The sequence below is a fragment of the Chelonia mydas genome, chromosome 11, assembly GCF_015237465.2.
Source record: "Chelonia mydas isolate rCheMyd1 chromosome 11, rCheMyd1.pri.v2, whole genome shotgun sequence".
NCBI classification, from domain to species: Eukaryota; Metazoa; Chordata; order Testudines; family Cheloniidae; genus Chelonia; species Chelonia mydas.
The window spans coordinates 26680682-26705394 of record NC_051251.2 but is presented as its reverse complement, the minus strand read 5'-3'; the positions used below and the strand labels follow the sequence as shown (position 1 = coordinate 26705394).

Below are 24713 nucleotides of genomic sequence, written 5' to 3'. Positions count from 1 at the left end.
AACAATGCTATTTGCCTGTAGGCTGCTAACAAAAAAAAAATGAAGAATAAAAGGTAATTAATGTGTATTTATGAAAGCTGCCTGCTTCTAAAATGTGTCTGCATGTAATATGCAAAGACCTACCCATAACAATAAGATTCTGGGAATGTTACTAAAATTTTATTTCAAGTAAACAAAAGCAAGTCTGACTTTTCAAGTGCCATTTTTTATCGGTAATAACTTGTAAAAGTTGGACCATAGCTCACAAAGTTTCATGCCATTTTGCTTGTGGTCTTTCCTAATAAGATCCATACCTCAGAAGTTTCTTACCGTGGATAAGTCCGGAGCTAAAGTACATGTTCTGCATTAGAGCAAATACCGTGCATATTTGTGCTGAGAGGATTAACATTCCTGCCAACTGTAAATTGTGCTTTGTTTTAGTTTTAAAGATTATTTTTTGCTTTAGGGACTAACAGTGAGCCACATTATACAGAAGAACATCACAGACTCTTACAACTTCAGGCCAAATTCATCTCTAGCAATGGATGCCACTCTGCTGATGCCAAAAGAGTTTCGTGAGCACTGAATTTGGGTCCTTTGTCTCTAATACTGCTGTTTGCATTACCCATGGAGCTACACTGATTTACACCAGCTGAGACTCGGGCTCTCCTTCTATCCTACCTAAAAATAAAAGTTAGGATGACATGCCTTCCAGTGCAAGGGAGACACCTAATCCATAAGGTAAATCCAGCCTCCAACTCCAAGACTATACAGGGGCCCCAGTAGCAAAGCCAGTGTGGTCACACTGTGGAAGGGAGCTGGACTGGAGGGAGCTAAGGGAGCTCACTACCTGCACAGCATGGAGTCCAGCCCTATAGGGACTTCTTACATGGAAGCACATAGCAGCATATAGCAGAAGGCCAGAAGAAAGAATGGAGATTCTGCTGTGTGGATTTTCTTGACCTCTTTACCAGACATTCCTATGATATAAGCATGTTGGGAGTCCAGAGATCTACTACAGCTGTTGGGTTGAAGAAGCCTTCATGAAATGTCTCTACAGCTATTCCACAGCCTTCCTAGAATTCCCTCCTGCCCAGCCCTCAGAGAAGATACCCTGAGCCTTGTCCAGCTACTTGTGCTGGGCAATGGGGAAATGGATTTTGTCCTCAGCCCTGCTGGGACTCAGAGCTGCTCACAATGTACTATCTGGAGGCTGCTGCTGCAAGTAAAATATTATATCAGTAATTTACAGGAGGGCAGCTGAGCATTGATAAGGAGGAGCCCAGAGCAGTGAACTCTTAAGAGTCTGACATTAAAAAAAAATTGGGGTAAGTGCCTATAAAACTGCAGGGAGGGGTACATGAGAAACTGCTTTATTGTACATGCTTGTATTTTTCTGTTATGTACCTAATATGGGTATTTAAAGCCATTTACCAAAGTGTCTTTTAAAGCGCTGTGTATTTTAATCTGCACCAAGCTTTCATTGCCAATGGTAGGTATCCTGTGTTGTACTTCCAGGTTCTCCTTTGAGTCTGCCTGTTCTTCTGAACTATAAAAGCTCTTCTCCACAGTCCAGTAATAGGTGCATTTTGACAGTTTCAGCTTTAATGTGCCCAGGATAGAGTCTGAAAGTTAAGTGCTATTTGAGTATGCACTTTTATGGTGGCAAATGTGTACTCCAGGCAAAAGTATGTTGGTGTCCACTATAGGAAGAGAAGGAATAGAAGGATCACACTGCTAGAAGAAAGAGTGGTAACAGAACCAGAGGTGACAGCCTAGGACATGAGACTTTAAGGATCCCTTAGAAAACAAATACCAGTTAGAGTAAGAAAAGGTTGTGGGAGCCAAGAGGACAAAACTGGGTGATGGACTGGAGCGCAATTCACAAATGTCATTGAACAGAAATGTGTCGTTTGCAGTGCTGCTGTAGCTGTGTTCGTTCCAGGATACTAGAGAGACAAGGTGGGTGACAATGTCTTTTATTAAACCTACTTTTTTTGGTGAGAGAGACAAGCTTTTGAACTTACACAGAGCTCTACTTGAGGGCTTAAAAGCACATATTCTCAATTCTCTTTGCCAAATTCTTCCCTCAGATAAGGATGTGCAGTTATTGGTGAAGTTAATTTGAAGATGGGTGTTTGTATCAAAAGCCAGAATTTGGCCCAAATATTATTAAAAAGAGACATATATGAGGAGTAACTCCACTTAAATCAGCTTTGCCCTTAGTCTGATTGATTTTGTTTTACATTCACCAACCTCTGATTTCAGTGGTGTTACTACAGATCTCCCTATCTACCTACAGGTCCCTTTTTAATTAGTTAACTCTCTCTCTATATATAGTTTACTAGGAAGTCTTGAAAATGAAGGGATTTGTGAAATGTAAAACAAAATGGAAAAGGTTGAAAAATTGAAGAGGATGCAGCAAAAAGCTACAAAATTGATTCATTCCTCTTCCAGTAAGAGAGCTGAAGAGCTCTGTCTGTTCATTTTATGACAAAGATCAAAAGGTGACTTGATCACTGCATGTAGTATCTCCACAGGTAGAAAATACTAGGTACTAAAGGGTTCTTTAATCTAGCAGAGAAAGACATAACAAGAACCAAATTCAAAATTGGGAATGAAGCAGAAATTTTTAACAGTGAATGTGATTAACTATTAGAACAAATTACCAAGGAAAGTGATGGAATTTTCACTTTCTAATGTCTCCAAATCAAGACCGAATGCCTCTCTGGAAAATATACTTTAGTCAAGCGCTAGTTATTGGGTTCAGTACAGGGATAACTGGTAAAAATCTATGACCTGTATTATACAACAGGTCAGATAGTGTAATGGTCCCTTCTAGCCTTAAAATCTGTGAAAATAAATCAGACTAAGTACCAAACTGAGTTCAGTGGAGATACTCTGGATTCCTACTGGTGAAAATGAGCACAGTGCCTGAGTCCAATGGGGGATAATTATAGATTTTTACCACATTTCCCTATACTTAGCTCAAGTGGGTATTTGCTAGTTTTAAAAACTAGGAGCCAGATTTCATTGAGCTCGGAGGGCAGAACATCCCCTAGATACCCCTTACAAAATGTTCCCTTAAAGAAATACTGGAACTCTGCAAAGTTCACAGGCCGGACTTTTGTGTTTTCCCAAGCTCATGGATCCCACTAATGAATCTCATGCCAGCGATGGGATCTAGGCCTGCTCTGTAGCCTATTGAAGTAGTAGAGAAACTCCTATTGACTTCCATGGATCAGGCACTAAATAGCTCATTGAAAAGTTTAAAAAATTCCAAGGAAAAACTGTAGTATGCAGAGTGATTTGGATTATCCAAAGCTAAATGTGTGTTCTGGACATGAGAGCAGGAACCATGCCTCTTTGCCTTACTCCATCTCTCAATCAAATATGTGCAAGAGTGAGGGTGGGATGACTTGGCTACAGAAGAAAATCATCTAATAAAATTATGGCAACAGATTACATTTGGAAACTATGCAAATTGCAATCCCAGAGTGTTAAATTGTTATAGATTAGATCTGAATTAGGTGAATGTGAAGTGGGTGTTACAAACATAACATAACATATATTTACTGTAAATATAAGACTGGAGGAACCAACGTCCCTACTTTATTTAGAAATGAACATATGGCACCTGACAGAGGGGCCAATGCTGTCTCCAGACTTGGCCCCAATTCAATACTCCAGCGGCACATAGATGCTATAAAAATTCCATAACAGTCTGGGGAAAAGTTTACCTACTGCACTGTGGAGAGCTAGTGCACCGGCCCTACTGTAGTGGGCATCTCAAAGGTGGGAGGCGGCATCTCCATAGTACCATAGTACCACAGGGATACTGGTGGACAGTGCAGTCCATAGGCAGCCATGGAGAAGCTTCCATAAAGCAGAGCACTCCAAGGATTTCTCTAACTTACCTGAGGGGTTGTTTTGGCTCCTGCAGCAACCCAGAATCCTGCCCATGCAAAGGTAGCTCAGATCCACCTTTGTCCCCTCGCCTTTTTGTGTTGCACCTCTCAGGAAGTGCAGCAAGGAATCTGCTCCAGCCTATGACAGCTTTGTATTATAATTCCATTTTAGAATTTCCATGTGTTCAGGACTGAATTCTGCCCCCTGGTATCCTATGTGGGCTGCAACCTAGTAAGATCAGTGGGGCTTAACGGATGAAACTGAGGATGGTATTTTTGGTATTAGAATTGTTTTTATTTCACATTGGTGTTAGGTTAGACTGTGAAATCTAAAATACCCATCTAGGAGAACTGCAAATATGTTGCTTAATAGTAGTGGTTGTTGTTGAACAAAATGGTATCAGAAACTTTGGGAATACTTAAAAATTGCCTCCTTCGAGAAGGGATTACCTATTGCAGGTGATCTTTAGTGCAAGTTCTACAATAGATATTTTGTTCTAGATTATTTGACTAATTAATAGCTTGGGACTCAGATTTATAACAGATAATTTAAAGAAGCACTTATTTTCGAAGTAGCTACTTTTGAAGTTACTACTTAATTTAGCATAACCAAAAGTCATAGCACACATGAAAAATCTCAGACAATGACTCTATCCTTTAACATCATTCTTCTTACATCCGGGAGACAAAAGGAAAGAAAGTTGCTAATACTGCATTCAACAAGTATAAATGTATCTGTCTCTGGAAGTGGCATTTAGCATTGTGAAAGAAGAGTTATATTCTCAACAACAACAAGAAAAAAAATCATCCATTAAGATATATTTCATAAAGATTTCCAGCAACTGACATCAATCATTCCTCTGAGGCATTGATTAAAGTAATTAGAAAAAGTACCATGATACACTGAAAAATATTGAGAATCTTCAGACACTGTGCATTTTTGAACCTCTTTGTCTGCTTTTCAATCAGACTTAACCTTCACATTCAAATGTCAAAGAATATGCCATCATTTTACTGATTTTTCAGAGAACACAATAATAGGTAATGCCATCTACTTAGTGTACAATTTTATATTCATTTTGGAAGATATTGCAGTTCTCCAGTCTTGGTTCGGTTTCAATACTTCAATCACAGATGGAATTAGGACAACTTTTTCCTTTCACAAAGGTTCATATAAAGTGATAGATTACCTGCATTTTGAAGGCTTAGTAATGTGATATATTAGTCTTACTTCTTCAATCCTATTCATAATAAATTAGAAACAGGGGACAGTTAAACTGAACTCTGTCCATATGATCCTACTTTAAAATGAAGTGATCATCTGAAAATTTTATATTTTTTAAAAAATTACGTATTTGACTGGCTTTTTAACAAAAGTGCACAAGGACAGAAAAGGTGGAGAAGTATCGTTTACAACACTGAATGCACATGGAAACATAAAAGAATCAGACCAAATAAATTGTGTACTTTCAGATTATCTCTAATTGCATAGAGACACCAGCCATATGTACCCAAAGTGAAGATCATATTTGATCAGTGATTTTTTTTCTGTTCTGATGTTATAGGCCAAACTCAGAGTTACAATTGGCATAATTAACTAAGGAAATATCCTTTACTTCAAACCATATTGTCTGATTATTAATTCATTCAGAAGGTAAAATTAACAGGACAGAATTGTGAAATGATGAGGGCAGGAAATACACTACCCCTCTTTACCCAGGGAACAAGAAAAATATCCAGTTCATTAGACAAATCTCAAATCTGAAGCAAGGAAACTTAATGTATACATTGCAAAATCTTAAAATATTGTAAAAGACACACTATATCAGACTGAATAACTCTCCATGGCATTTAGTGCCGTGTTCTTTAAAGAGAAAAGTTCAGAAACTGCTTTAAGTTCTGACGATGCCAAAAACTCTCCTAACCTACTTAAAATATCTTAAAACGAAGTTACAAACTGTGCCTTTTTAAGGCACAATTACAGCTAGAGCTGGGGCTCTTTGCAGCTGCAATTCAGCCAGAATTTGTCCTGGAACCCCCAGAGGAGTGTATGCAGCTCAGACAGTCTTTCAGCAAATGCAGCATGTGCCCTCTTCCATCACCAGCTGCAACCTTCCCTGCCCCTATTAAATGTCTGAGTTCCCTATTGCTTGTGCTCATCTCACGTGGAGGTGTGAAAGAAATCTCATGATGGCTACCCCCATCTGTACCAAGCTTCCAACAATTAAGCACTACAGGAACTGTAGATAAAACCTCTGACTAAATCTAACTGAGCCATAATAACCAATAAAATGTGACATATCCCAGTAGGCTTCATATCACAGGGCTGGATTCTACCCCCTTTAGTCAAAGTGGCCTCAATTCAGCAAAAAACACATTCTTAAATCACACTCAAGGCAATGGAACTTAAGTGCTTTGCTGAACAGGGATGCACTTAAGGCAAGTGATTAAAGTTAGGCATTTACTTAAATGATTTGCTGAAGTGGGGCCTGAATGCAGAATGGCACTTGTCTCCAGAAGTAGTTGAAATCAGTGGGGCCATAGATACTAAAGTGATAAGCACAGTATAAGAACCTACATAGAATAAAATAGAACTAAGTTACCACTCAGTGTGAGTAGAAGTGGAAGAATTAGATCCTTAAAGATGGCAGGTTTCAGAGTAGCAGCCATGTTAGTCTGTATCTGCAAAAAGAAAAGGAGTACTTGTGGCACCTTAGAGACTAACAAATTTATTTGAGCCTAAGCTTTCGGGAGCTACAGCTCACTTCATCGGATGCATGCAGTGGAAAATACAGTGGGGAGATTTATATACACAGAGACCATGAAACAATGGGTGTTACCATACACACTGTAACAAGAGTGATCAGGTAAGGTGAGCTACTACCAGCAGGAGAGCGGGTGGGGAGAGGGAACCTTTTGTAGTGATAATCAAGGTGGGCCATTTCCAGCAGTTGACAAGAATGTCTGAAGAACAATGGGGGTAGGGGAGGGGAATAAACATGGAGAAATAGTTTTACTTTGTGTAATGACCCATCCACTCCCAGTCTTTATTCAAGCCTAAGTTAACTGTATCCAGTTTGCAAATTAATTCCAATGCAGCAGTCTCTCATTGGAGTCTGTTTTTGAAGTATTTTTGTTGAAGAATTGCCACTTTTAGGTCTGTAATCGAGTGACCAAAGAGATTGAAGTGTTCTCCGACTGGTTTTTAAATGTTATAATTCTTGATGTCTGATTTGTGTCCATTTATTCTTTTACGTAGAGACTGTCCAATTTGGCGGTGCTCAGTAGCTCACTCACAAAGGATCTTTTTCAGAGAATATAAATGGCAGAGTTTACTCAATGAGACTCCTAGTAAACATCAATAAACATATATTTCAGTGGGAGTTCAGATGCCAAATCAGCATGAGTTTGGCAGACTATCTTCCTAGAATATTAAGTATTTTTTACTTTAAAACAAATTTTAGCTACAAAGAAAAGAATAGCCAAGAAGCCCAATTTCAAATGCTATCATTTTTGGAGCTGCAGTTTTAGATATTGCAGGAAATAGACTCCATGTGGTTTTTCCTGCTGAGCGAGAGAGAAAATCTCCTTTCATGTTGAGTCAAGAGAAATGTTGTTGTTGGGTTTGGTTTTTTTGCTTTAGTTTACAGTGATATCCAGAAATATAAATGTGTATTTAACTATTAATATATGACTATAGACTGAGCCTGTGCACATTCTTGATTGATACTTGATTGTTGCTTACTGGTTATTTTCTCTTCATGTCTACCAAAAATAAAACAGGATAATAAATAAATTTATAATCTTACTTGGAATCATAAATAATCTCACCAGAGGTCTACAGCTTCAGGAAAGTAGGTTTCTCAGTTCAAATGTCATTGCCAGGAAGGGACAAAATACTTATATTAATGCAAAATATTGGTTCAAGCTTATCAGAAACCACAAGAAAGTTTCTAGCTGGAAACTGACCAAAAAGCAGTAACAGCAGCAGTGTGTAGAGTCAAGCTGGGAAAATATCTGAAGGTCACATAGGAATAAATGTGGCTACAAGGTCAGTCGGTCTGTAGTGGGGCGCCCACCTCCCGGGTTTTCCAATACGACTCCCGAAGAACAGGGGTTAAAAGCAACCCTGGAGTGGGCTGAGGCTGTGAAAGGCTAGGGTGATTGGGGAAGCAGCCACAGCTGGGGCCACACCCCAATCAGGCCACAGCTGGCCCTACAAAAGGGCTGTGAGCCAGGAGCTGAGAGAGTCTCACTCTAGCCCTGGAGTGAGAAGGGCTAGCTACCTGGGAGTAAGGTTACCTGAGGTGGAGCAGTGCTGGGGAAGGGCAAAGGGAGCTGGGGAGCTCCAGCCTGGTAAAACCCCAGGCTACAGGCCTTGGTAAAGGTCTAGAAAGGTACTGGGGCTGCAGAGGGGCAGCCTGGGAATAGGCAGAGGCACCTGGTTCTACCCCTTGGCAGTGATGAGTGGCCACTACAGACTTCAGTCTGCCCCAGTGAGCGGGGGCTAGATGATGACTGAGGCAAGGTGGGGTTAGAGGGTTGGTGGTTCCCCTGGGAAGGGAGACCCAGAGTGGGGGTACTGCTGGGGCAGAACCCTGAGGAAAAGGGCACCAGGGTCTGTGAGGGACATGGGGCCAGCAGCAGGTGAGATACTGGCCTGCAGATGGCGCTCTGAAAGCTGGAAAGAGCTAATTCCCAAGAAGACCAGCAGGAGGCACTGCACCAGTGAGTCCTCACCTCGCTACAGGGTCAAAGTCACTAGCATCTGAAGGCACTGGAGTTTGTGTGTATCAAATGTGAGTGGTCTCAGTCCATATCTTAGTGGACTGGTGTCACAATTATCTCCATGATCAGAACAGATTGGAAAGAGTCTCAATGGAGAAGCCAAAGCATGAACATGGTATGGACAGTGGGTATAAAGCCCATTGGCATCAGTGGAAAGACTGCTATTGAATTCAATGGGCCTTGAATGAGACACATGAGGTAGTTCCTGCAGGTCAAAATTGAGGCCCAGAGGGAGGACATTGTGAGGGGAAGACTTCATACCACTGGCTGTTATTAGTAGAGCTGGCTGAAATTTTTCACACAAATATTTCCTGCTGAAAAATACTGGTTTATTGAAACCAAATTTTTTCACAGGAAAATGTCATTTCTGATGAAAATTTGATTTCCACATGGGAAATATCAAATGTAAAGTTTTTGTTTTAACTCAAGATGTTTCACTTCAGATTTTTGGTTTGAATAAATTGAAACAATGATATTATAAATTGAAGTGTTGATCGGAAATAAGAGATTTCATTTCAACTTAAAATGTCATTTTCTTTTGACTTTTATTCCCACTAAAAAAAACAAAATGATATTTTAATTTTGTGTTGAAATGTCAAAAACATTAATTTTAAATTGGTTTAAAACGTCCTGCATGAAAATTAAAAAATTTTTACTAAAATTTGAGTGCATATTTTTCATTCCAAATTTCTCATGGGGAAATAACTTTGTTTTCTGACCAGCTCTAGTAGCCACTGTAATACAGAGAAGGATGGTACTAACCTAGGACTTGGGAAAACTGAAGTTAGAGTCTTGACTCTGTCAGACTTCCTGTGTGACCCTAGTCACTTGGGAAGGTAGCCCCTGCAGTAAAAGAGGGAAGTGAATAGATAGAAGGGCTGGAAAATGAAGACCAGGGGAATTGTGGGATGGTATTGAAGGACTATCAAAACCCAGTTAACAGCTGTATCCACACGACAACTTAGGTGAGTCTGAGCCTGCCTTACCGTGGAATCTGGACTCTAACTACACCCTGAGCTGGGCAAATAGGCCTAAATTCAAAGCACATAAAAACCTTGGTTTGGGGGATTAGGTTTAAACCTGGATAAAAGCCCAGGTTAAGTTTTCAGTGAGTACTGGCCAACTATTTAGGCATTTAAAAATAAAAGTAAGTGCCTAGTGACCGTTTGAAAAGCACATAGATATCTAATTCCCATAAGACACCTAGGCACTTTTGAAAATCCTAGTAGGAACCTATCTGCATTTTTAAGCACTTAAATACCTTTACAAATCTGGCCCTTAGTCTCTCTGTGTCTGTAAAATGGGGACAACTGAATCTTTCCACTAACTCACTTGGAACTTGTTTAACACACATGGTATTAAAAGGAGGCAAGTATAAGTGTACTAGCTATTGATAAGGGACCCAGTCCTGAAAAATACTTGCCTAGTCCCATGTAATTCAATAGAATTACTCATGTAAGTGCTACTCATGTGCTGGGGCCTATTATGTAAAGACATACACACATTACCCACCATACTACTCAGAGCTTTTGTTTTATATTTTTTTTTAGCTTTTATTACACTGTTGCATTTATATAAAGAAAGTTTGAATAGCAGGAACTTTCCAGTTGTTATAGCTTTCCTGCGGGGTTATTTCTGAAATAAGTGAGGTAAGAACTATTTCAGAAAGGATTTTGCAGTAACAATGACTTTGTTCCAGATTTGCGTATTATGAATTCTAGCTTGGAGGAATAAAGGGTGCTAAAAAGGCATAGCCATTCATGCAGAAATCTAAGCGGATAATCCTAATCAAGAGACGCTCATTAAGCCCCATTTAATATTATTCATTCTATAGATAATTAATAACCCAATCAGCTTTAAAAACCCTATGCAATACTGAAAAGAGTATAATATATATTTGAAAAACTCATAGGAGATACCAGAATTTTTAGCTCTAGAGTCTGGTGGTTTTACAGAGCCACGGCATAGGTACAGCATAGTCCTAGTTCTTAAAACTCACCTCTGCAGTGAATGTGTAGAAGCGCTTGTCTGCTGGTTATGGGTAGGCAGGTGATTAGTTGTGAGTCTTCTGCTTTCTCTTCCTTTATTTTCCTACTTTCTTACCAATACTAACTTCCTCCTTCCTGCTATTCCCCCTCACCCTTCCCCTACTTCCTGTTAAAAAACAACAAAACATGAGTGAAACAAGGTAGGTGAGGTAATATCTTTAACTGGATCAACTCCTGTTGATGGAAGGTACAAACTTTCAAGCTACACAGAGCTCTTCTTCAGGACTGGGGAAGGAAGTGGTGTCAGTTCTTTGCCAGATTCATTCCCTTGTACAATATATGCTTGATCCCTTATTTCATCTGTTTTGTGTCTTTTAGATTGTGAACCCTTTAGGGCTGGGATTATCTCTCATCTATATTTGTACAGCACAATGGAACTCAACCCGTATTGGGGCCTTTGGACAGTATCATGGTATAAATGCTTATTACTTCTTATATGGCCTCCATTTCCATAGTGTCCAAGGATCTCAGAATCTTTAAGGGGATAATTATGGAAAGCCATACTCATACCAGGTCTTACTCACTTGAGTAACTCCATTGGCTTACATGGGACTACTCAAGTGAGTATCTAATGGATAGGGGAATGCTGAGCAATATTTATTTATAACTATTACACTCTTCTTCCTGTACCTCAGTGCCACTTTTTGCTGAAGCAGAGGCCCCACAGTTCTGTCTTTTCAGGAAGCGTTACACAGAGTTATACCTCAGGGCTATTGCATGTAAAACAGTGAAAGTAGGTGTTAACAACATGCCCCAGATAGCTTCAAAGAGAGAATATCACATAATTTCTGAGTAAGCAAACATTTAATACACCAATTCTCAGAGTTTTTCACAATGTGGCTCTTAATAAAGACATTATGTGGACCAGCTCCTTTCCCACTCACAAGCATATGAATGACTTCCTCTCCCCTGTAGCTCTTTTCTGTCCTTAGGAAAGGAGAAAGGAAGAAGCTGAAATATATGTGGGTCTGATTCTTCCCTCACATTGGTGTAAATCAGGAATAATTCCACTAACTCCAGCGTAGTTACCATGGTAAAACTGGGGTAGTGAGAGGAGACTCAGGCCACATCTATACATACAGTGCTGCAGCTGTACCAATACAGCTGTGCTGCTAAAGTGCATCTGGTGCAATGGGAGAGAGCTCTCCTGTTGGCATAAAAAAAACCACCCCTGCGAGCAGCATAAGTTTACTACGTCACTGAGAGAAGCTCTCCCGCCAGCCTAGTGCTGTGCAAACGAGCACTTATGTCAGTGTATGTCGCTCGGGGGGAGGAATATTCACACCCTGAATGACATAAATTTTGATGACATAGGCTATAGTGTAGACATAGCCTAAGGCTCACTTGGGTTTCATTCTCAATTACTACCCATTTAATTCACTCTGTCATTGGAAAGGTGTCTTAAAGTTGAGGATAATTAAGTGGGTGCAAATATAATTGACCCACTTTAAGGTATTTTTATCCTGCCAGAATGCTGTAAAAGGGCTCAAGAGTAAGTGAGAATTGTGCCTACCTGTCTAATGACTTAAGAGTAAAAAAGTAACATCATTCTTAAAGGACATTTTAAAATTCAGCAAGAGATTTGGAAAGAGTGCTTTTCCAGAGGAGAGCAATTGTCAGTGCTACTCTAACCAAGCAGTTTATGCTTTCTAATGGGTTACTATTCTTCTGACATGTTTGGACATCGCTGTTCAAATTTATTAAACAAGACAAAATGCACCAAAAGTGTATGTCATTAAAGGGAACAAGACGAAAATGAAACGGACATTTCAGCACACTGTTTCTGGGACCACATTCGTTGGGTGTCTTTAATGGACCACAGCGTGAAGACCCCTGACTGAGGATATAGCTTCGAATCACACACAGCTCATTATAGTGACTTTAGTCACCCAAGTGTAAGATAGCTGTATCCACTTCCCATATGCACCCTTCATCTCATTAAATACGCTATATGTGCTGGCTAATTCCAGTCAATTTAAAAATAAGATTCATTATGCTTTTTAATATTTCTCGTATGCATAAGCCAGCCTGTGGCCTTGATCCATCTCCTGTTAAACTCAGTGACAAAACTTGCACTCAGATCAATGGGGGCAGCTATAGGCATGTGACATCGGTAGCCACCAGTCCAATATTTCTGTACTGGTTCATCCATATCCCACAGCAAGTTAACAAATCCTGCAGACACCCATTTGGTGGCATGCTCTGCTCAGTACTCTGTCTATTTACTTTCTATTCTTTTTGGATACCTAACATGATTCAGTAGAAATTAATGTTTAAATATTCACCGTCTGCCTTGCTTTTCTTTTACCCCCAGTAACAAAAGGCCACAACACTAAGCTCCAGCTCATGGCCATGCTAATTTCTGATGGATACTCCTATGATATGCCAAAATATTGAAAGAAAAAACATTACATAAAAATTAAACAATAAATTGAAAGTTTATAGTGCATCTTAATACATATTTTATACAAGAGATTTCATGACTATTAAATATTACATTAATTTGAACTGTTCACTTGATGCATACTCACAGCTCTGCACCCTTCTGTAAATCTCTATTTGGTAGTAGCTGTTATAAGGTGAGACACTTATCATTCACAGTACATAACAGAGGATAGCTACTTAGAATTCACAGTCAATGTATTTTAATTATTAACAAGAAGAAAATCCAGATCATAGGCTACAGGGTCTGAAATCATATTGCAAACAAAGGGCCAAATTCCATAGTGAGAACTATGCAGGTAGACTTGTGGACCCACATTGGGGCCACATGGATACAAGGATGCAGATTGGGGCCTAGGAACAGAAGCAGCAAACATTACCAAATGTAGGGCTGGTTACCATAAGCAGTTTTATTGATTTCCCATAAGCATATATTTTTAATTAAGCATTGGCCTGCTAAACCCACGGTTGTGAGTTCAATCCTTGAGGGGGGCATTTAGGGATCTGGGGCAAAAATTGGGGACTGGTCCTGCTTTGAGCAGGGGGTTGGACTAGATGACTTCCTGAGGTCCTTCCAACCCTGATATTCTATGATTAATTAATAGCCAAATCTGGCTCCACTGAAATTGAGGACAAAGCTCCAAATGATTCCAGTGGGAGTCAGGTAATCCATAAAATATGCATATACTAAACCAACTCGCACCTCTGCAATGCAACGACCTCGGAGATGGAACGCAGCAGCTGTTTAACAGCACACGGCCACATTGCACAGCAGCTTATGAAAGTTAAAAAAGGGGACTGTGCCGTATCTATTGAAACTGTGGGACTATAGGTATACACAACATAACCACCCCTACTGGAATTTGGCTAGGACACCTTTACTCTTGCAACCAGTGACATGGGTTCATTAATAATTCCAGGTGATCAGGATCTGTGTTTTTGCTTCTTCAAAACAACACAACTCTGTGCCACAACATAATTCCCTGCTAATATCATGGTACAGTTGGATCAATACTGATTCACAGGCAGAAGTGCCACACACTGAATTACCACCACCCTCCCTACAGAAACTGGCTGTTTCATGACAAATTCTCATCCAAATATGGAACCAGCCTGAGCTGCTCAGCTTATACAATCTGATTACCTCACCACCGCCTGGGGTGTAAATTTGGTTTGAGGCTGTGACACCTCAGTGATTGTTTAACTGGAAGAACAATATCTGCAGATACAATTTCCATTGCTGTTCTAGCACATATTTCTTGGATACTAAGCAGAGAACCATTAAAAACTACACTTGGGAGTCTAGTTGTTCTCACTGTACATCTGTAACTCTCGTTAACAGTAACTGGACTGTGTGAACACCAGTGGGAGAATAAAGTTGCAAATAAGCCATGCTGGGGGGAAAACAAAGCGTTGCTTATTTACTTTTGCTTTTTTTTAAAAGGCTTGTCCCCATTTCCCCTTGAGTCTAATGGGGGGAAAAGAGTTATTTAATGATTGCAGCTTTTTTAGCTCCCACGAGCAGGATGGTTTCAGGGGGAAATGACAAGCATTCAGAATAAGTTGTCTCTGAAAGGATGAAGCTTCTTTTTAAAACAAAAAACCCGAGAGTTTGTAATTTCCTTCATTTTTCAAATTGTTTGTCCCATTATTCACTCATCATTCACTCAGTAGTCCACAATTGATCTCCCAGTCCTTTGTGGGTATGAGCAATGGTTTGCTACGCGTCAGTGAATGGCTGTTCTAGTCTGGATTCACAAAGGACCCTAACAATGTATGTGGTACATAACATTTTAATTTTACATGCCATTTTATAGTAGTGGCCTCAAACGGAAGTCATTGGGCCTAATCCTGTTCAGCCCTACATCAGTGTAAATCATCAGTAACTACAGTGAAGTCAGTGTAGTACAATGGTGTAAAATTGGTGTCAGAGTAGAATACGGCCTATGAAACTAATTGATGGTTGCCCTATGTTTACTGTGCACAACCTTGAGGCCACAAAGTAGATCTGTGACAGTTCACCTCTACTTTTCCCTTTCAGGACAATGCCCATGGTGCAGGGGGCCTCTGTTGGACTCACAGAAGCTCTCTTTGTGGGAGGTGGGTAGGAGTTGGGCAAGGGAGGACAGGAAGAGGTAGGCACCCTTGCATCCCTGACCTTTCCCAGTGGCTACAAGATCAATAGGGGCTATGGCAGCTGCAGCCTAACAGAACCAGTGGGCCACATGACCCTAAAAGCCTTAGGATTGATGGGATTCATGCGCACTCCTCCCCACCTCTATACCTGCACCAGTCTCAACAATGGTGCAGGGATGGATTCCCTCCTAAATCCTTACCTGACCTAGGAGCACTGTAGCATAAAGCTTGGAAGAAAAATAAAACATACAGTATAAAGACTTACATAGACTATGCAACCAGACATAAAAAATAGAGTAAAAAGAAAAGGAGTACTTGTGGCACCTTAGCGACTAACCAATTTATTTGAGCATAAGCTTTCATGAGCTACAGCTCACTTATGCTCAAATAAATTGATTAGTCTCTAAGGTGCCACAAGTCCTCCTTTTCTTTTTGCGAATACAGACTAACATGGCTGTTACTCTGAAAAAAATAGAGTAACTTTTTTGCCAGCCAATCTGAATAGCGACCCAGGACTTAATGGTACATTTCCAGTACTATTTTACATAATACAGAATTGTATTGCAGCAATAAGCTTGACAAGTCATCACTAAGGCCAAGCAGCTAGTATGATTCAAAAGAGGATTGGATACTGCTATGGATAACGGGAACATTCATGGTTATAGTCGAAGAACAGAAACAGCTGTGTTTGTTCGTTTAGAAGGGATAGAAGCCTTCATGGGTCAAGACATAACTCAACTACAGAGTACTTAGGTAAAATCTTCTCATAAGAGCAAGTTATTCCATAAGTTTCCACTATGATATTTTTTGCATCTTCCTTTGAAGGATCTTTTCCTGGCCACTGTCAGAGACAAGATACAGGACTTGATAAACAATCACTGTGATTCAACATGGCAATTCCTATGTTCCTATGTTTGGTTTAATTAAAACAGAGGGTTCTTTCCTATCTTTAGCCCTTGTCTCAATGTGTCTCACCTCCTTTAAACAAAAAAAAATTGCAGAGTAACATATAGCATGCAATATGGTTACAGACATTCTCGGTGGCTGTCTGCCACTGGTTTTTAATATGGAACATTGGAAAGTATCATTCAGAAAGAAATAAAATAAAATTCTTACTACATCTGAACCAAACAAGCACACTGGACCTCTACAAGTCCCTGTGAATTCACTGAAAGCAACCAGCTTTCTTGACGTGGTGTATCAATATAACTTACAAAAATTTCTGTCAGAGGAGTCAAATACAGTCTAATATATACTATGTGAATGGTCTGGAAGATAAAATAAAGTTGGAGAGTAAAGATTTAGTCCACACCTTAAATCTTAGAATTCAGGTATGCAAGATACCTCTTAGCAGATGTTCATCAGCCTTCACTCTTTCTGGCTTCACTGAGATCAGAGAATGCTCAGCCCCCAATTATCATTGGATTTACATTTGTGCACAGGTGCTTACAGATATATGGGGTCTTGGTCCTATTTCCACTGAGGTCAATATGAATTCTCACTGGTTTCCATAGAAGCAGGCTCAGGCTCTAAATCTCCATTAAACAGTATCTGTATTTAACTGGGTTTCTTCCTTTCTATTATCTCTAGGTATTTTTTCTCCCTCTTTTCTTTCTCTAACCTATTGTCTTGTCATATGGTCTGTCTCTTTCCCTTCATTTGTCATCTCTCTAACATGGCTATTTCCCATTTACCTTTCATTGCCTTTTCAATTCCCCAAATAATGTTATTTTCCTTTACAATGTCTCTTGGTTCCCTTAGTAACCTCCCCCAAGTATATTGCCAGGTTCCCTTCTTTAATCGGCACTTTCCTTCACATTGTCTTCTGTGCAGTTAAAACAACTCTGACATCAAATCTGCACAAGGCTGATTATGCATTTATTTCTTTTTGATCTTGACATTCATAGGTCATAATAGAATCAAGTATCAAAACACATGAGAATTTGGCATCATAAGGCCTTGAAAGAACTACTTAAAAGGAAAAGATTTTCAGGATTTTTTTAAAAATCAGAATGAGGAAAAAACCTGCTTTTAAATGTTGTCTTGTATGCAAACCTGGAATGTCCTGTGATTCCCAATATCTTGTAGTAAGAAGACTGTGCACCAGACAGTTGCACTGAAAACCCTGAGCCTTATTCAGCATGACATTGATAAGTAGCTGGGCATATTACCAAAATAGCCTTTCAGTACATTTTGTTTGCTACTTGAATATTGAATTCTTTTGGTGATTGTCTTTGGGGTTCTATGGTTTAACTTTTTTAGGTTATTGCAAAAAACTATTTATTAGCTGGCTGGATGTAATTTCTCGACACATCACTCCTTTTCATTTTTTTAATTTTGGCTATGTGTTTACTGCCTCACTCATTTCTTTCATCCTCCTGGTTTTCATTTACAGCAATAAAACGTATTGTAGACCATGCTAGTAGGGAGGGGATTTTTATTTTTGCTTTATTTTCATTTTAGTTATTTTAACCAATGTTCCGATTGCATTTCACAATGACTCTACGCACTGTCTCAGTAATGGAGTCATTCTTTGTTTCACTTTTAGTGTCTCTAATGAGGCTTCCCTTGGCACAGTTGATATGAATGATTTTCATTCCTTGCGGTCTATTAAATTACGCAGTCTCCTTGCTCTTTACCATCTGTGTCCAAAGATACTTTTTTGGACTAATCACCAGCAGTTATTCACATTTTGATTTACGCATGTACACAGCTGTGAAGGGCAAATATCAGACATTACAGAGCTTGGTTTGGCTGCAGATATGAAATACCTGAACCTCCGAGCGTCTGACATATTAAACTGGTAATTTTATGAGAACTGGCTTCTTCACAAGATTTTTGGCACTTCAGTTTCTAGTCATGGGTGGAAAGACAATGACAAGGCCCTTTCTTGTAGTATTTCAACATTTCCTTATTTAAATTGTAAGCTCTTTGGGTCAGGGACCATCTTTGTGTTCCGTGCTAGTACAGCACCTAGCCCAATGGGGTTCTGGTCCAATACTGGGGCTCCTAGGTGCTACCTCACTACAAATTATTATTTGTTATTATTTAGAATCATAGAAGATTAGGGTTGGAAGGGACCTCAGGAGGTCATCTAGTCCAACCCCCTGCTCAAAGTAGGACCAACTCCAACTAAATCCTTAGAGGTTTTGTCAAGCTGGGCCTTCAGAACCTCTAAGGATGGAGATTCCACCAGCTCCCTAGGTAACCCATTCCAGTGCTTCACCACCTCCTAGTGAAACAGTTTTTCCTAATATCCAACCTAGACCTCCCCCACTGCAACTTGAAACCATTGCTCCTTGTTTTGTCATCTGTCACTACTGAGAACAGCTGAGCTCCATCCTCTTTGGGGAACCTCCTTCAGGTAGTTATTTGTTATTATTTAATAAATCATTTTGATTCTGTGCTGGAAACCAGATGTTAAAGGAAATTTATCCACAGAATCTTAAAATAAGGTTTAGTTCAAGCCTGAATCATTAAATGGGAGGAGCACACAAGGGTGGGGATTTTGAAATTTTCCATACCAGTTCACCTATGTCTAATGCACACTCCATGCAAGTTATTTTGATGCCATCAGAATCAGCCAGTATATGTGACAGAGTTCATGGTCAGTATTTTCTCATTATTTATGCTTGCAATATTTAAATATTATTATCACTTAGATCCTGCTCTCACCAGAGCCTCTTAAAGGTACAGTTACCCACAGACTGCTACTCATTTGGGTGAACTACCGTATGTTAGGTTTCAGAGTGCTAGTGTATTTTTATTTAAAATGTGTCACTTTATAATACAGGGAGGAAGGTCAAAAGCACCCTTCTGCCCCTGTGAGTACTAGAGCTGTGTCATTGTTATCAGCACAAAAATATTTCATCTTTTTACCAGTGATACTTGCAGAACCCACATCACATGACAGCAGTTTTCACAAGCAGAAGTGTCTTGTCCTATTTTACAAAAATATCCTACTACTATTAGAAAGGAAGGAAAGAAGACTAGCTACAAACAGTATCATCCCCACAGGAAAAACATCCTAGAATAGGGTTCCATTCCATATTCATTTCAACCTGTGTCCTATTTCCACTTCCTTTGTGTTAGTTTCTGATTAAACTCAGAAATATAATGTGAAGCAGAAAACTCAATGACTGTGAAATCCCAATTATGACAAAAGGAGAAATTATGACAGTTCTACAAATGATTTTATTTATTTGTTTATTTTTCAAGATTACCACAGTAGACAAAAGGCAACTAGGAGAAGCACCATCTACCGTGTATATGGCCTTCAGCACTGTAGTCTTTGAGCACCTACTGGTGCAGTGTGCCTGTCTGAAGAATTGGTTGAACAGGAATTGGACACTGTGGAGGGGAATTTGTTTTGAATCTTTTTAAGGGTTAACAGCAAATATGCTTGGGGTAGTTTTAAACATACTTAGCCCCTGATCCAGCAAAGCATTTAAGCACTTGCATAGATGTAAGCATATGAGTAGACCGATTGACTTCAATGGGATTATTCATATGCTTAAAGGTAAGCACATACTTAAGTACCCTGCAAGATTGGGGTCCTAAACAGTGCTCTTCATGTCAGAAAAATGATTAGATAGAAATTGAAATGTTAACCTAATGTGGGTTGCATATTGAATATACCAATATAATTTTATTCAGGACCTTTTTATTTGTTGACCAGTTGTCTTTTTTTTATGATTAATATAAAACTACCTGGCTCAAGGACACGCACACTCCTAACTATATAGTAGCTCAAAGAAAAAAAGAAGCAATAATTTCACAGGCTGCAGGATTATAGTATTTAGTTATAAAATACAGGAATAAGGAAAGACATTGCAAAGAGTACATGAGATATTATTTGCTCACCTCATTTTACTGCTAATATAAGTTATACATCTAAATCTCTGGAAACAACACTAATTTTTTTCCTGATAATGCAGATTGCAGTTTGGATACACAGAAGCTTAAAAATGTAGGTAAGTCAATTTCCTTTTACCTCTTTACCTAGTACAATCATCTATAAAATAAAAGTGTCCCATTTTTGAAGGAATAAAAAAACTTAGCTGGCATCAAGCAATTTTATAGAGTAGAATTCAGACCTTCGCCTCAACTAAATATATGTCACACCTCTCCGGAATTTTAACAGGCAATGACTGAACTTTTCTGTTAAATATCTGAATCATATAGAATGAATTAATCAAAAATATCTTCAACCCCTGCATCTATCGGACATTTTCAACTACTACCATTTAAAACTTTCTGCCGTGGCATCCAGCATTTTAAAGTAGTTTTTTATTCCACAGCAAAGAGGTAAACCTTATCGGAATTCCTTTGTTAAAGGTTCACATTCCTCATGTTGACACAATACATTTCTGTACTCAAATGCAACCGGAAAGAAAATGGTGTCTAGGGAAGGCAAGGCAACCCAGACAGCTCATCAGCCGCTCATCATGTGACAGAGCCAATGTCTAAGGTCGGTGCCAAAAAGGGACTGAGACATATAGCTTCTGGAAAATATCCTCAGCAGCTTGCCACCTGTGTCCTGTCATTGCTCTCCAAACAGAAAGGAAGGGAGAATACAGCAAGGCCTTGTGAACAATACTCCATCCCATACTTTTCGCATTATTTATGCTTGCAATATTTAAATATTATGCAGTGAAAAGGCACCTTTTTCAGATGGCTGGGGGCAGAGGAGGTTATTACTTCAGAAACATTTAATACTGTGTGTTCTCACATTTAACCCCTCCATTGCTGCTGGCTGCCCAGACACCACACCTCCTGTCTGACAGTGGTGTTTGTCTGTGTTGTTTGAAGTGATGTTTTGCATGCATTTGCCCAGTGGAATGGGCAAGAAAGTGAGCCCAGATCCTTCCAGCTGCTGTAAATGGGTGTTACAGCATTGGAGTAAATGGTGCTAACCTGAATTACACCCACTCAGGATCTGGCCCTGATTTTTATTTCCGGCTCTTCCATTTACTTGCTATGTGACCCTGGGAGACTCACTTAACACCTGTTTTCCTCAGTTTCCCTGTGAAATGGAAATGAAAAAAAATCCTATTTATTAGAGCTCTTTGAGACCCTTAGATGACATTTGTAATGTAGAACTATGTACTTATTCCTTGTTATTATTAACCCTTGTGTTGAACTCATTCATCCCTGGGAGCTGAAACCCTCTGTTTATCTAGAACATGAGAACAGCACAAGCAGCAGCAAACCAGGTTTCTCACAGTGCTCCACCAATCCACCCCAACCCTTACCTAGAATCGGAGTGAATGAGTGGCTTCATTTCTATTCCAGCACTGGCCCCTCTGCCAGCACTATGTCAAGTGTGATCTGCCCACCCGCACCCAGATTCTGAACCCGGATCCATATTTTCTGCTTGCCTACAATGAGACAAACCCAAAGCCCTGGGCCCTAACAGCAAACGAACTCTGCCGTATTTAGAATCCCGTTCTAGATCTGATTTTTGCAGTTTGGAACAATGTGTACTTCACTTGCCCCTCTTGCCTTCTGTATCAAGTTCAGGATTCCTGTCCTTGATTCAAAGCTCTGCACTGTCCCGAACCTCCCCACATTTCTGCTTGCATTTCTTCCCATTTCCCCCAACCTCATCACTGGCATCCTCTTTCATGTCATTTTCTCTTTCTTGTCTCGATGACTCACTCCATTCTGCCTCCCCATGCCTAGAATTATCGCACTACTCCTGCACAGTAGCTACACACCCCATATTCTTTCAAATGCCTCTTCCAATCTCACTCCTTCCATGAAGCTAAGAAGCACTAACCATATCTGTTAAAAATACTCTTGCTCACTCATTATATACAAAAAGCAAACCCCCAAACCTCACTCAGGTAGAGCCTTCCTCCCAGTGGAGTGGGTGCTGTTCCTCTATTAAGTTTGTAGGCTGCTTGGGACAGGAATTGTGACTTCTGTGTCCTGTTCAATGCAGAGCACACCCAGGGCATGGCTACACTGGAAACTTCAAAGTGGGAAGTTGTGGGAACGCCCCCGCGGCAGCACTTCGAAGTGCGAGTGTGGTCGCACGCCAGCTCTCGGAGCCTGTCCACGCTAGCGCTTTAAAGCGCTCAGACTTGCTGCGCTCAGGGGGGTGATTTTTCACTCCCCTGAGCCAGCAAGTTAGAGTGCTATAAAATGTAAGTGTAGACAAGCCCTCAAATAATAAAATAATAATCTCTAGCTTCCACCCATTGATGGATTGTGTCTGTTGAGTGATCACTTAGATCCTGCTTTCACCAGAGCCTCTTAAAAGTACAGCTCCCCACAGACTGCGACTCATTTGGGTGAACTACCCTGTATTAGGTTTCAGAGCGCTAGTGTTAGACTGCTAGCAATATAGCTTCTAAGCTGGGATGCTGAGTTACATCAGTGAAGTCTTTCAACCCTTACCAGTGACATAAACAAACACTACTAAGGTGTTTAGTATCCCTTTTCTTCCTTCACTGAATGAACTGAGATCAAGAGCTATTGTATAGTAAACAAGAACTAATGAACTTTGTAGCAGAGGCTGCCTTGTGTTTCCAGACAAACTAATTATCTCATCACAGTCCCCAGTTATGGATCCACTATGGATACTGTTTTCATATTTATAGGTGCCTGACTGACAGCCCATAAAATGAAGTCCTGTCTTTTATTCACAGAACAGGTAGAAAATGGAGAGTATGAAAGTACTGTATATGAAATAAAGAACGATATAGAGAAGGTAGAGAAAGAACTGCTGTTCACCCTTTCTCATAATACAGGAACCCAGGGCCTTCCAATGATGTTGAAAGGTGGCTATTCTGAATGGTTAAAAGAAAACACTTTTTCACACAGTTCTTAATCAGCCTGTGAAATGTGTGGCCACAAGATATCATTCAGGCCAGGAGGCTGGTTGCAGACCTACTCAAAAAATGTCAAATTCTGAAATGTTTAAAAGAAAAATAAATAAATGAATGCATAACAATTCCTAGTTCTTATATAGCACTGTTCATCAGTAGCTCTCAAAGTGAGGTCTGTATCATGATCCCCATTTTACAGAAGGAGAAACTGAGGCACAGAGAGGGCCATGTGATTTGCCCAGTGTCACCTTACAGAGCCAGAGGCAGCGCTGGGAATAGAATGCAGGACTCCTGAGTCTTAGTCCTGCATTCTATCCACTAGGCCACATTATGCACCCTCCCCTGTTGTCCCCCCCCCCCCCCGCGTAGGAAGACTTTTTTGTGGTTTGTTTTTTTTTACTGGTTCTATTTAGCAGGATTTTTAGTAACACTGGCACTGATATGGAAGAAAAATATCCATTGAATGGACAGTAAATATTAAAATAAACAAAACAAACAAATAAATAAGAGTTTGGAAGGGATGTAAAACCTCATGCTTCAGAGCATAAACCAACCTATAATTATTGAGGATTAAGAAGAAATTTCTCTGGAGGGTAGGGTTGTTGGTTTTTTTGCTTTTTCCTGGAAAGCATCTGGTCCCATGCACTGCTGGAGGCAGGATACTGGATTAGATGGACCACTGATCTGATGCTGCATGGCAAGCTCTGTGGTCCTATATAGTAGTACAATCCTCCCGCATACTACTTCCTGCCATAAAGGAACTGCCTCTAAATTGACTGTCATAAAGAAGTCAGTGAATATCAATCTTATCATCATGTGGACATGGGTCCATGGGAATTGGATTGCACCACCAAATATATTACACATAGGCCATCAAACAGAATCAGCTATTTCACTGAGGATCTTAGAAAATATCAGCTGAGATGGAGAAGATGATACTGTATATAATAGAAATTTTTCTGTCAATGGAAAATACTTTTCAGACCAAAATGAAAAATTTTCACAAAAGTATGTTTTGTTTTGTGATTAAAGAATTCTTTAAAAAAATGGCTCTTGTGAAAGGACGACTGTGGCAGATACTGACAAATTGAGGCTGACTTTAGCTGAACTTATATAACCAGTTTGCACTTTTCCTGAGAACCAGTGAATAGACTATAACCCTATTAATAACAGGTATGTGGTGCTGCATGGTAAATGCAATGTATCTTGGTGGGCATGAGAGACATGAGAGACATAGTCAAAGGTAAGAGCAGAAAAGGCAGACCATTTATCTCCTAGCTGTTTCAGACTCTCAGTCATTAACACAGATGGTTGTTAGCATAATGAGGCATGACTCAGAACTTGAAAATACTCTCTAGCAGTGGCCAGACATCTAGTTTGTATACATTTCCCTTGAAGGTGCATCTGAAATCCCTTGCCCTTGTGCTAATGTGTATTTGGGTCAGTGTGTGCCATCTCCTCCAGACAAGTAATTTCTTGCTCTGGATTCATCCAAAGCAAAGTAGCCAAAGGGAATAGTGCACTGAACATTATGAGTTCTAGTTCTGTGTCTGAGAGTCCATGACATAAGAAACATG

The 24713-nt window shown here is 39.9% G+C and overlaps 1 long non-coding RNA gene across 1 annotated transcript in view; it reads left to right on the top strand.

Moving 5' to 3' along the window:
• The first annotated feature begins 1337 nt into the window (after window positions 1–1337).
• Window positions 1338–24713, top strand: part of LOC122462455 — a 43026-nt gene continuing 19650 nt past the window's right edge. The window contains exons 1-2 of the long non-coding RNA XR_006284991.1: window positions 1338–1941; window positions 20239–20274. This is a non-coding gene — a long non-coding RNA (uncharacterized LOC122462455). The remainder of the gene's footprint in view (window positions 1942–20238; window positions 20275–24713) is intronic.